Source organism: Dromiciops gliroides, chromosome 1, assembly GCF_019393635.1.
Source record: "Dromiciops gliroides isolate mDroGli1 chromosome 1, mDroGli1.pri, whole genome shotgun sequence".
In the NCBI taxonomy this organism is placed as follows: domain Eukaryota; kingdom Metazoa; phylum Chordata; class Mammalia; order Microbiotheria; family Microbiotheriidae; genus Dromiciops; species Dromiciops gliroides.
This window is the reverse complement of record NC_057861.1, coordinates 714,094,284-714,108,807: the sequence shown is the minus strand read 5'-3', so window position 1 is coordinate 714,108,807 and position 14,524 is coordinate 714,094,284. Positions and strand designations below refer to the sequence as shown.

The 14,524-nt window shown below is 35.6% G+C and overlaps 1 pseudogene; it reads left to right on the top strand.

Annotated features, from left to right (window-relative positions):
* The first annotated feature begins 13,624 nt into the window (after window positions 1–13,624).
* Window positions 13,625–14,121, top strand: LOC122738229 (annotated as a pseudogene).
* Window positions 14,122–14,524: the final 403 nt, after the last annotated feature.

The window sequence follows — 14,524 nt, the reverse complement described above, 5'->3', positions numbered from 1 at the left end:
TATGTTATATATTATGCAGCCATTTGAAATGTAGTTTATCACGTTATCTTTTCCTATTGGTTTCATTGGTGTTCTACATTTATTGGTATTACATGGAAATACTTATGATTATGGGGGGTATTTTATACTTTGGAAGTTTGCTGAATTAATTGTTTCAATTAGTGTTTAATTGAATCTTGAGAGTTCTTTACCTATAGTAATTACAATGAAAATCCCATGCCATTTATTCCAGCATTCTTTCCCCATCATATATATATATATATGTGTGTGTGTGTGTGTGTGTGTGTGTATGTATGTATATGTGTATATATATATATATGTATATATATGTATATGTATATATATATATATATATACATATATATATATATATAAACTCTTCCCACACTGACCCCAGTCTAGTTCAAACAATCTTCTTCACCTATGGGACATATTGAATGGCCTTCCTGACCAGGTCTGTGGAGGAGACAGTTGTGTTCTTTGGCTTTTGAGGCTGATATTTCAAAATGTAATAATATTTGGGGCCAAGGGCCTATCTCCTCATTTTGGCTCACTCAGTCATCTTCTTCTGTATAATGAAGAAAATATATATAATTTTTGCAACAAACATTTATTTTATTTTTTCCATTTACATGTAAGGGTAGTTTTCAACATTCATTTTCATAAGATTTATAGTTCCAAACTTTTCTCCTTCCCTCCCTTTCTTCCCTTCTCCACAAGACAGCAACCAATATAATATAGGTTATATATGTTAAAACTACAAGTGCTCTTTTTATCAGTTCTTTCTACAGGAGTGGATAGTATGATTCATCATAAGTCCCTTGGGATTGTCTGGGATCATTGTATTGCTGAGAGTAAAGTCATTCACAATTGTTCATCTAATAATACTGTTGTCATTATGAACAATGTCCTCCCAGTTCTGCTGATTTCATGATACATCAGTTCATATGAGTCTTTCCAGGTTTTTCTGGGATCATACTGTTTGTCATTTCCTATAGCACAATACTATAGCACTACAATAATATACAACCACAGCTTCTTCAGTCATTCCTCAATTGATGGACATTCCCTTGATTCCCAATTCTTAGCCACCACAAACAGTTGCTATGAATATTTTTTTCAATTTTCCCCCTTTTCTCTACTTCATGATTACTATTGTTAACTGTTTCCCTCCATCCTCTTCCCTTCCCCATGATATTTACTCTATTATCTATCTTCTTTCACACTATCCCTCTTCAAAAGGGATTTGCTTCTGTCTGTCCCCTCCCCCAATCTGGCCTCCCTTCTTTTGCCCCTCTCTCTTTATCCCCTTCCCCTCCTATTTTCCTACAGGGTTAGATAGATTATTCCTCCCAATTGTGTATGTATGTAATTCCCTCTTTGAGCCAATTCTGATGAGATTAAGGTCTTTGAGCCCATTCTAATGGGTGTTAGGCTCATTTACTGCCCATATTAATTAGATTACTCCACCCAATTGGGTAAGTGTATTAATCCCTCCTTGAGCCAACTCTGATGAGATTAAGGTCTTTGAACCTATTCTGATGAGTTTAAAGTTCATTTTTTGGCCTGCTCCTCCCAAATCTCTTCTCCCACTCCCTAAGCCCTTTCCTATTTCATTCATGTGGGATTTCACCCCATGCTACCTCTGCCCTTCCCCCTCCCCCAGCGCATTCCTCTAACCCCTCAATTTTACCCTAAAGATGTCATCATGGGGCAGCTAGGTGACACAGCAGACAAAGCATCCACTCCAGACCCAGGGGGAGCCTAACCAAAACCTTGCCTCAGAAACAAGACAGTCACACACTGTACCACCCCAAGAATGTCCCCCAACTCCAATTTTTTATGGTTCTCTAGGATCTTGTATTTGAAAGTCAAATTTGCCATTCAGTTCAGGTCTTTTCATCATGAATATCTGGAAGTACTCTTTTTCAAAGAAGTCCCATTTTTTCCTCTAAAAGATTATACAATGTTTTGCTGGATATGTGATTCCTGGTTTTAATCCCAATTCCTTTGCCTTCTGGAATATCACATGCCATGCCCTCCAGGCTTTTATTGTAGAAGATGCTAGATCTTGTGCTATCCTGACTGGGGCTCCACAGTACTTGAATTCTTTCTTTTTCACAGCTTGCAATATTTGCTCCTTGACCTGGGAGCTCTGGAATTTGGCTATAATATTCCTTGAAGTTTTCCTTTTAGGATCTCTTTCAGGAGGTGATCAGAGGATTCTTTCAATTTCTATTTTACCTTCTGCTTCTAGAATATCAGGGCAGTTTTCCCTGAAAATTTCCTGGGAGATGATGGCTAAACTCTTTCCTGAAGCATGGTTTTCAGGTAGATCAACAATTTTCAAATTATCTCTCCTGGCTCTATTTTCCAGCTCAGGAGTTTTTCCAAGAAGATATTTCATATTGCTCTCTATTTTTTTTATTCATTTGGATTTGCTTTATTGTATCTTGTTTTCTCATAAAGTCACCAGGTTCCATTTGTTCAATAGTAATTCTTAGGAAATTATTTTCACCAGAGAGCTTTTCCATTTGGCTTTTAAAGCTGTTGATATTTTTCTCATGTCTTTCCTGCATCACCCTCATTTCTCTTTCCATTTCTTCCTCTACCTCTCCAACTTTATCTTCAAAGTCCTTTTTGAGAGACTCTATGGCCTGAGACCAATTCATATTTTTCCTGGAAGCTTTAGATATGGGGGCCCTGATATTAACATCTTCCTCTGAGGGTGCACGTCAATCTTCCTTGTCACTAAAGAAACTTTTCATAGTCCTTACCTTTCTCTATCTGTTCATCTTGCCTTTCTTTTACTTGACTTTTAGCTCCTTAAAGTGGGGCACTGTTTCTAGGCTACAATATCCCAAGCTTCAGGAGGTCCCAGGTGGTATGGTTTAAGGAGGATCAGGTTCTTCACTTGCCTGGCCTGTTCCCTGGTCCATAGATAACCCCAGACCAATTTGTTAATCAACCAGCTTTGTGTGCTGTGGTTGTCAGCTCTGATGAGACTGTGCCACTCCCCCACCTAGGCCACTGCTACTCAGGTCTACCTCCTGGTTCCCAGCAGAGGCAAAAAACCCAAGTTTTGTCTCAGCACTAGTAGAGACCCCTGTAATCTCCCCGCTGACAAGGGCTCAGCTCTCTCACCAGATTGTAAGCTTAGTTACAGAAAACACTGGCACTGCAGCTGATTCAGAGCCTCTGAAGGTCTCTTTCTCTGGTGAGGCCTTCCTGTGTCAGCGTGACTGTGGGATTGGGGTCCATTCCTATCTCAGCACAATAGCTTCCTCCTTCCCAATCTTCCAAGGCTTCTGTGGTTGGAAAATGATCTCAGCACATTCTTCTGTGGATTTTATTGCTCGAGGAATTGTCCTATGGCATTATTTGGATGGTATTTGGATTGATCATGTATTGAGTTTGAGAGCTCACTGCCTTTCCTCTGCTATTTTGGCTCCACCCCAGAAGTCTGGTTGCTAAGTGACTTGCTCAAGATTATATGTGATTTGCTCAAGATTATACCAAAGAAAATAATTTGAATGTCCTCCAGAAACAGGATCTTCACATATGTCTTCTCAATATGACCACAATCTTATCCCTTATAGTATTCAGCAAAATATGAAAAATATATATATATATAATTTTAGCAAGACTATTTCCCTTGACCAGGAACACTTGATTGAAGCTACCTTTTCTGTGTTCTAAGGACATAGGGTGCTTTATGTAGACATTGGTGTGGAGGTATTTTGCAAGCAGACACTCTAATTTTGTGTGAAGCTTGGCCACTTAGTTCTGGGTCAGCAGAAAGACCAGATTAAGGTCGAAGATACACGTAGGCTGATTCAGGAAGCTACCCCTTATAGTCAAAGAAATAGCCACTGAGCTAGATCATGTAGCACTTTAAAGAGGGAATGTGCTTTCATAACATAATCTAATTGATACCAACGTCTAGGATATCACAGGCCAAAATGAACTGCAGTTTCAGATCTATGGTCAATAGAAAATTGAGCTTGAGATAGCCCTATTCTTTTATGTACTTGCATCATGCCATCTACAAGAGGTGGGAATTTGGTTTTTTTGGGTTTTTTTTAAACATATGACTACTCAATTTCAATTGCTTATCTTATTATAAAGCCAACATTTCTATACTATGTCGATAGAAGATGTGACAACAGACATCCTTGTTACACTCCTTATCTTCCTGGAAAGCACTCTAGTTTATCTCTATTACATTTAGTGGTACTCCTTGATATTTGGGAAATGATCCACTTATTCCTATATTTTCTACTGCTTTTAACAAAAAGGAGTGTTGTATTTTTTCAAAATCTTTTCTGCTGTATCTACCAAAAAATAATGATAAAAAAGATTAATATGGTTGATACACATACACACACGCACACACAAATACAAACACAAACACCATGAATTCCTGACATGAACCCAACCTGATCAGAGGGTATATTCTTCCTGATGAGTTGCTTTGACCTTTTGACCAATATTTTATTTTAAATTGTTTGCATTAATGTTCCTTAGGAATATTAGTCTATAGTTTTCATTTTCAATTGTAACTCTACAAAGTTAATATAACTTATATATATATATAATGCATAATATTATATAATATATATAAGTAATATAAGTAATACCTAGTTAATAGAAGCAATTTAGTAGGATCTATGCCTTTGCTGATTTTTGCCAAAAAAAAAATGTAACATTAGAATTAATTGTTCTTTGAATATACTACAGAATTCAGCTTTCAATCCATCTGTTCCCAGAGTTTCCACTCTTGGTGAGTTTATTCATGGCTTATTTTCTATCTTCCATAGAAATTTAGTTATTGAAAATTTCCATTTTTTCTAATTGAGCATTTTTTATTTTTGTAAAAATTAATTTACTTTATTCAAATTGGTGGGGATTTTTGGCATATAATTATACAAAATAGTTGCTATTTTCACTTCTTCATATGTTGTGAAGTTTCTTTCCATTTTTGATACCAGTGATTATTTTTGTTCATAATTAAAAATCTAATGATTTTTTGTTTTATTTTTTGTTTCTATTTATTGTTTTATTTTGCTTTGTTTTAAAAAAGGCTTCTAATTAGATTTTTCAACAGTTTCTGTAGTATTTTGAAATTTTAAATATCTTTTTATTTTCAAGGTTTCTATTTTGCACTTAAATGAGTTTCCTTTTTAATTTTAGTTTTCTAGTATTGTAGTTATATTCCCCAATCAGCTATCTCTTCTTCTTCTTTCTAATTAAGAAAATTATTTAATTATATAAAATTGTCCCTAAAGATTTCTGTGGCTATGTACCAAAAAATTTCATGGTCATAGTCCTTATCATGACTTTTAAAACATTACCTGTCATTAATTCATTGATTTAACATTTCTATTGGAATTAAGTTATTTAGTCTCTAATTTGATTTTAATACTTTTCACTGATGCTTTATTTAATATAATTTTTAATTATTGTTAGTAAAACATATCTGCAATATTTTTCCTTTTTTATATTTGGCTATGATCCTTGTCAGGGGAAGCTAATTGGTACAGTGGATAGAGCACTGGCCATGAAGTTGGGAGGACCTGAATTCAAATCTCACCTCAGACACTTACTAGCTGTGTGATCCTGGGTAAATCACTTAACCCCAATTGCCTTAAATATCTGGAGCCATCACCAGTCCATCTTAATATATATCTTGTCACTGGACCCAGATCCCTCTGGAGGAGAGAATGAGGTTGCTGACTTTACATAGCCTTCCCTCACTTAAAACCAATTCAGTGCAAGTCAAGACATCACCCTGATGTTACAGTCTTCTTCAAGAATGAAGGACAGGGGTGGCACCTGGGTGGCACAGTGGATGGAGCACTGGCCCTGGATTCAGGAGGACCCGAGTTCAAATATGGCCTCAGACACTTGACACTTGCTAGCTGTGTGACCCTGGGCAAGTCATTTAACCCAAATTTCCTCACCAAAAAAAAAAAAAAAAAGGAATGAAGGACAGGAGGCAGTTGGTGGCACAGTGGAAAAAGCACCAACCCTGGAGTCAGGAGGACCTGAGTTCAAATCTGGCCTCAGACACTTGACACTTAGTAGCTGTGTGACCTTGGGCAAGTCACTTAACCCACATTGCCAAACCAAAATAAAATAAAACAGCCAACCCCCCCCCCCAATAAAATAAGAATGAAGAACAAACCCAGGCCTTGTGCTTTGTCCACTGTGTCATCTTGCTGACCCATGATGACATCTTCAAAATAATGCTAATGAAAAAAATTTTTTTTAAATAAATAAAGTTAATGGGCAAGAGGAATGAATTAGAAGAAAGAGAAAGGGAGAGGTAGACTGGGGAAAAGTAGCTCATATAAAAGTAACAAGAAAAATCTTATGGAGTTGAGGGGAAGATGGGGAAGGAGCAGGAGAGTGAGTGAACCTTACTCTCATGAGAATTGGCTCAAAGATGGAATAACATACATACTCAAGTGGGCATAGTAATATATTGTGCCCTGAGGGAAAGTGGGAGGGGAAGGAGATAGGTAGGAGGGAGAGGTGAAGGAAGGAAGGGCAGATTGGGGAGGAGGCAGTAAAAAGCAAAACAGTTTCAAGGAGGGATAGGGTGAAAGAAGATAGAAAATAGAGTAAATATCAAGGGGAGGGAATAAGATGGAGGGTGATACAGTAAGCAATAGTAACTATGAAAAATGATTAGCAGGATTATATCAGAAGGACATATAAAAATTCAAACCATCAACAGAGAAAGAACTGATAGAATCTGAATACAGATTGAAGTACAATATTATTTGTTATGTAACGATTGGAATGGCGCCAACTGCTGGAGACTTACTGTAGGAAAGCTCCAACATGAGGAGAGGGCCTCTGAGGGCAGGACCATGCGGTTTTTCTTGGGCGTAAGGAAGTGACGTTGGCTTGCAGGAGGAAGAAGGGGGAGGCTGGTGTGCTGGCTTGCTCTCTTTCCTGAGTACTCTGGTGGAGAAGGGAGCTACAAATGCATGATTAAATGAACTGCTTCAGTCCTGTAGCATGTATAAACACACAAATCAGACTCAAAAAAAAAAAAAAAGAATGAAGGACAAACAACAAGAATAATCTAAGGATTCTTACCTTCCTTCAAGTTTTATTTATTTTTTTAAGTCCTTTAAGTTTTAACTCATGCAATGGTTCTTATGGAAAGTCTTTCCAAATCCCTTAGTTGTTAATTCTCCTTCCTTCTCAGATGATCATGTTTATACTTATCTGTTTGTGTGCTGTGTTTCTCCCAGTAGACTCTTAAAATTTTTTTAAAACTCCCCAAGGATAGGAATTACATAACTTATTGTTTGGGTGGTTTTGTGTTTGCTTTATTAGGGGGTGCAGAGTTTTTAAGGAATTACTTTCTCCAGTGATCTTTTGTACCTCCTTTTCTATACAGCCAATTCTTCTTTGTAATTGGTTCCCTTCAGTGGATTTTTGCATCTCTTTGACCATTTGGCCTATTTTGTATATTAAGGTGTTATTTTAATCAGTATTGTGTGTGTGTGCCTCCTTTATCACATTGTTTACTCTTTTCATGATTTCTTACATCACCCTAATTTCTGTTCCTGATTTTTCCTCTATCTCATTTGATTTTTGAGATCCTTTTTGAGCTTTTTCATATCCTGAGGCCAATTCATATTTTTCTTTGAGGCTTCTGATATAGGAGCTATGACTTTGTTTTCTTCTGAGTTTGTGTTTTGATCTTCTCTGTAACCACAGTATCTTTATATAGTCAAGATATTTTTCTGCTGTTTGATCATTTTCCAGCATCTTTCTTGAGGTTTAACTCTATGCTAAAGTGGAGCTCTGCTTCTGGAGTGCGGAGGTATGCGTGTGTGTGTGTGTGTGTGTGTGTGTGTGTGTGTGTGTGTGTGTGCATGTGTGTGTGTGTGTGTGTGTGTGTGTGTGTGTGTGTGTGTGTGTAGCTGTTTTCAGAAGAAATTCTGGAGATCTATAAGTTTTTGGTTCTTCCATGCTGGTATGATCTAGGGAGAGGTATGTTTACTACTCTCCTGTATTGTGCACTGGTCAATAAGTGGCCACAAGCACTTTTTTCCCACCCTGAAACTCTGACCAGGATTCCTACTCCCTTGTGCCTGCAAGCTCTGGTGTACTAATGCTCCCCCTTTCCCTGAGACTGAGACCCAAGACTGCTATCCAGATTCAAGTATGGATGATGCAACTTGGTCCTAGACCTGCTGCCATTAAAGGAACCCCTGGAATCTCTTTCTGACCAGTTATCTGACCACATTACTATCTGTGGACTGATATCGAGAAACTGTCATTATTGCTACTGATTCAGTCACCCCAAGATGAGCTTCTGGTTTTCTGGGGACTGGTCTGTGCTGCCATCACCTGCACTGGACTGTGCTCTACTTTCAACTTTGTGCAGCAGACATTTCCTATCAACCTTTTGAGTTGCCTTGGGCTGGCAAATTGTTTTATTCTGTCTTTTTTGGGGTTCTACCATCTTGGAATGTGCTTTTTTCTTTTGTTGTTTTTTTTTTTAGAACATGTTGTGAAATATTATTTAAAGGTATTTGGAAGGGTTTGGGGGAGAAGTTGGGTAAATGCCTGCCTTTTCTCTGCCATCTTGTCTCTGTCTGGGGTATTGAACATCTTTTTTTCTTAAATACCTAAAACATAGCATAGTGACTATTAGCTTGCAGTGGCTTAATAAATGCCTATGGACTGAATTAAATGTAATTTGAATTTATGTTGAATTTAATCTGAGGAGGAATGATATGCTCTTTGTTCTATTTTAATATATAAACATGTAGTTTAAATATATACATTCTGAATTATTCTAATCACTTTGTATAGCTCAGGTTTTTTGACAATGTTTTAAAGACAATTAAGCATATCAACTTTATGCAACAATTAGACTAAATATTAAGAAGTCTTTTTGTGCCTGTGCTTTAGTAACATTCTGGAACTATTTCCATACATCCCATTACTAAATATTTGAATAGTCTTTAAGTGGTTATAGCTCTATGTACATGCATAAAAGCTGAATAAATGCAATTCCCAAAGCTAAAGACATAGACGATGTTTTTATTCCATTTTGAGCTGATAGAGTTTTTGCAGTTACATCAAACTTTAGATGTCACAGGGTCCAACTTTCCTCATGATGCAAATATCTTTTCTATTTATTATTGCAAGCAAGTCTTAAACTTAAATACTTCCAGGGATTGGGAGTTTACTTTTTTTTCTGAGACTACCATAGATGCAATATAATAATTTCCCTTTTGTTAGAGATTGATAGAAAATCCTTACTTCTACTGATACAAAATTCATCTCCCTTTTACAAATTGGTACTAGCTCAACTGACTATGTGCCAGGTACTGTTCTAAAGTCTTGGGATATAAAAAGAAGGGGAAAGATAAAATAATTAGTACTTCACCTCATGGAGCTTGCATTCTATTAATTCTGCCCTCTAAAGTAGCAAGATAATAACTAAAATTTACACAGGACTTTAAAACTTTCAAAGCACATTGAATGATCATCATGATAAGCCTTAAGTGGAAATGAGTTAATTTTATGCCCATTTGACTGGTTAAGAGAAAGACATTAAGAATTTAAGACACTTACCAATGATCTATATGAGTTTAGATTTCAAGCTCAAGTTTGTCCTGATTCCAAAATCTGAGACCTTTCCAATGTGTAATATAGCAAATATGTTTGCCTGTTACAAACAGAACAAATCGAATCTACTTTCCACATTCTAATTTACAAAATATTTGGGGACATAGATAAATAGCTGGAAGTCTCTACTCTAAGAGTACTTAACCTAGGGTCTGTGAACTAGAGAGAGAGAGAGAAAGAGATAGAGATAATGAGAGAGAAATACATGTATGTGTTTGAATATGCATATATTAGATATATATGCATGCACACAAATATACAATATATTTATATATCATATATATATTGACAAATAAGGAGAAAGAGGAATAGAGAGGACAGAATTGATAAAATCAGGGGTAAGATCTTAGACTAATGCTCTTTCTACTACATCATATTGCCACTGAACACTGTTTTTTAATCTTCCTGATTTCAAGTGCTTAGACTGTCATTTCAAGGTCCTTCATCAATGTAATTTAACCTCTCTCAACATTATCTAATTTGTCTATGTCCCATTTAAAGTTTGATACACAGAAACGAACATAATACCAATATAGTCTCACCGGATTAAAATAGAATATGACGGCTAGATTTCTGGATGTGAATACTTCTAATAACACAATTTAAGATTTATCAAAGTTTTAGAAAAGTCTCTCAACACTGTTGTCAATTATATACCATGTTTATTTATTTGACATTTGTTTTTCACTTATGACAAACTATTGGTGCATGCCCCCCCCCCAAATCCTGTGGTTATTTCATATAACTTGGACATGTTTTATTACATGTAATTGGCAGTTGCAAAGAGAATTTTGAATTCTTTCATGAAAAAGATAAATTGCATTTTTCACATTTAATTTCCCAGATTTAGCAGCCAAATCACATAGATTGAAGCTTGACTTCATGAAAACTCTAATATTTACAGGGCCTAATTCCATATTTATTTTATAACCCTCTACAATTTCACATATTTTTCAGTAACATTTACTACTGTACTAGGATACTTGAACTGATGGTTAAAAGTGTTACCAAACCAATTCCCACCTGGTTGCTATTCTCCCAAGTGACTTCTCTGATCACTTAGTAACTAAATAGAATACAGCCAATTATTTCAATAGAAATTTTGTTGTTCAATAAAATTCAGTATTTGTTTTCTTCTAAAATTATCTCCTAGAATGGAAAACTATGGGAGTAGTTATGCATACATGTATGGAAATATATAAATGTGTATTCTGTATGTATACATGCATGTATACACATAGATAGATAGTTCTATATTAAGAACTACATTAAGTGAAAGAAGATCTCCAATTGATAAATGATCAAAACACAAAGTTTTCAAATGAAATCATCAAAGCTATCTATAGTCATATAAAAATTCTGTAACACTATTTAAAAATTTTTTTTATTATTTTCCAGTTACATATAAGGATAGTTTTCAACATTTGTTTGCACAGTATTTTTAGTTCCAAATTTTTCTCCACCCTGCCTTCCCTCCCTCCACCCCAACACAGAAAGTAATCTGATATAGGTTGTATATGTACAATCACATTAAACATATTTCTACATTAGTTGTCTTGTAAAAGAAGAATCAGAGTACAAGGGAAAACCTCAAAAAAGAAGGGGAAAAAAACAGTCCAAAAGAAGAAACAGTATGCTTTAATTTGCATTCATAATTCACAGTTCTTTTTTCTGGATGTTGAGAGCATTTTCTATCATGTGTTTTTTGAAACTTTTTTGGATCGTTGCACTTCTAAGAAGAGCTAAGTCTATCACCATTGTTCATCATATAATGTTGACATTTTATGTACAATGTCCTCCTGGTTCTGCTCCTCTCAGCATCAATTCATGTAAGTCCTTCCAGGTTTCTCAGAAATCCTCCTGCTTGTCATTTCTTACAGCATCATAGTATTCCATTACATTCATATACCACAACTTTCTAAATCACTATTGATTAGAAAGATCCAAGTCAAAAAATTCTGGGGTATCTGGATTGGATAACAGGACATTAGAGGAAAATGGCTAAAGTTGTAGGGGGTAGGGGGTAAATTGGACATTAATACACTGTTGGTGAAGTTGTAAACTAATGCAAAATTTCTCTAAAGTAATTTGGAACTATGGCCAAAAGGGCTATAAAACCATGGCTACTCTTTGACCTAGTAATAAATACCACTACTAGGCTGGTATCCCAAAAGAGATTTAAAAAAATAAAGGATTTATATGTGCAAAAATATTTATAGTAGCTCTTGTCTGGTGCAAAGAATTTGAAATTGATAGGATGCCCATCAATTAGAGAATGGCTCAACAAGTTGTGGATGTGATTATACTGGAACACTATTGTGCTGTAAGAAATGATGATCAGGATGCTCTTAGAAAAACTTCAAAAAACATATGAGCTGATGCAAAGTGAAATGTTCAGTATACAAACTAATAGCAATGTAAGATCATCAGCAGTGAATGACTTTGCAATATAATGATCCAAGACAACTCTGAAGGACTTATAATGAAAAATGTGATCCATTTCCAGAGAAAGAACTAATGGTGTCTGAATAGAAATTGAATCATAATATTTTTAGTTTATTTTCTTTAGTTTTTTTGTATGTTTTCTTTCACAACCTTACTAATATGGAAAGGTGTTGTATGTCTACTAATGTGTAACTTATAATGAATAGCTTGCCTTCTTAAGGGGGGGCATGAAAGAAGAGAATTTGGAGCACAATGTTTTTAAAATGGATATTAAAATTGTTTTTACTTGTAATAGTAAAATTAAATTCTAAATAAATGAAAAAGAAAGGAGGAAAAAAATTTTAAAAAGAGAAATAAGAAGAAGAGGAGGAGAAGGAGGAGAAGAAGAAATCACTATATTTTCCCCCAAAATATTCACATTTTAAAATAGATGAACTGAATATCTTTCCCCCACTTAGATCTCTCTTGACATGGATCATTAAATGTTACTTTGGCCTCATCATTTAAAACAATGAATTACTGACATCTCAAATCTTGCCTCATGAAATTGAAATGGGGAAAATTTAATTTATGAGAAATAAATTAATCTACCATTATTTTTAAATCCCTTGTTGGATAAATGAAGTGACCTGGCATGACAGAAGACATTAAAATATATTTTAAAGGTTGGTAAGTTAATTTCTGAGCTTGGTTGGGGAGGAAGACTTGGAGTTGAAAGGCACAAGAAGATTGCAAAGTGGCAAAGGGTGTAAACAAAGAATTATTGTTTAATAAGAAATACCTAATCTACTTTGCATGGATATGAGCTCTCAGTGCATAAGCAGACTTGTCACAAGATGGATTTATGAATGTAACCAGTTATGTTCCAACAGTAATATAATGACAACTCCAGAGTTTCATCAAACTTATTAAATTCAAAGCAGTTATTTAAAATTCTTATTAAAACTAATCAGTTTAGAATCATTTATAGAACCTATAACATTTAGTTTTAATATAAAAAAAACTATGCATGGTAATATGGAATGAGACCAATCTGATATGTATAAAGAATCAGGTTCTTATAAGGGCCCAGTCACAAATAAACTTGAAGAGCCTTGCTCTGCCTCAGTTCCCCATCTCTAAAGATGGAATAAGATAGAACATACTTTAATAGATGATTTTGAGACTCAAAAAATGTAAGATTCTTTCAGAACCTTAAATAAGTACAAGCTACTGCTGCTGCTGCTGCTGCTGTACTACTACTGCTACTACCACTACCACTAATACTACTACTAATATAACCCCTATTATTACATTTAACATTTCATTCTTCATTTTTAACTTATTAAATAATGATATTAAACTAGATACTTATTAATATCCTTTCTACTGTTAAAAGTTAGACCCAGGTCTTTTGGCTCCCAGCTCATGGTGGTGAAGGTGCAACTTCTTTCGGTCATCCCGAATCTGGGTTCATCTGACACTGGCAGCCACCCCACAGTGACCAGGCCGAGCCTCCACCTTCGTCACCGCCATGCCTCCCAAGTTTGACCCTAACAAAATTAAAGTCATGTTTTTAAGGTGCACTGTTGGTGAAGTTGGTGCCACATCAGCTCTGGCCCCCAAAATTGGTCCCTTGGCCTTGTCTCCCAAAAAGTTTGGTGATGACATTGCCAAGGCAACTGGTGACTGGAAAGGGCTAAGGATCATGGTAAACTTACCATTCAGAACATACAGGCCCAGATTGAGGTTGTGCCTTTTGCTTCAGCCTTGATCATCAAAGCCCTAAAAGAACCTCCTCGGGATAGAAAGAAACAGAAAAATATTAAACACTGTGGAAACATCAGTCTCAATGAGATCAACAACAGTGCTCAACAGATGAGACACCAATCCTCAGCAAGAGAGTTCTCTGGAACCATGAAAGAGATCCTCGGAACAACCCAGTCTGTGGGCTGCAACATTGATGGCAGGCATCCTCATGATGTTATTGATGACATCAATAGTGGAGCTGTGGAATGCCCAGCAAGTTAAGCTACAAAGGAAGACTATTGCAATAAATTAACATTTGACAACAACAACAACAAAAGTTAGACCCAATCTTTTCTGGTAGAAATCAATTCTTTGAAGAAAAATAATAAATTTCATTTTTATTTTTGAATCCTTATCTGCTCACATGCTGCTTGACACAAAATAGGTGCTTGTTAAATATTTGTTAATAAATGTTAGATTTACAGCCAGAAGTAACCAAACTGTTATCTTGCCTAACATTTTATGAATGAGAACACTGGGGCCCTAAAAGGATAGTGATTTGTTCATAGTAACACTATAAGTTGGTGGCAAAGCAAATGCTTAGAACTCTTTCATTTAACTCCAAACCCATTTTCTGTAGATCCACATTATTTCTCAAGTTTATAATTTTATTACTTTTTTTCTA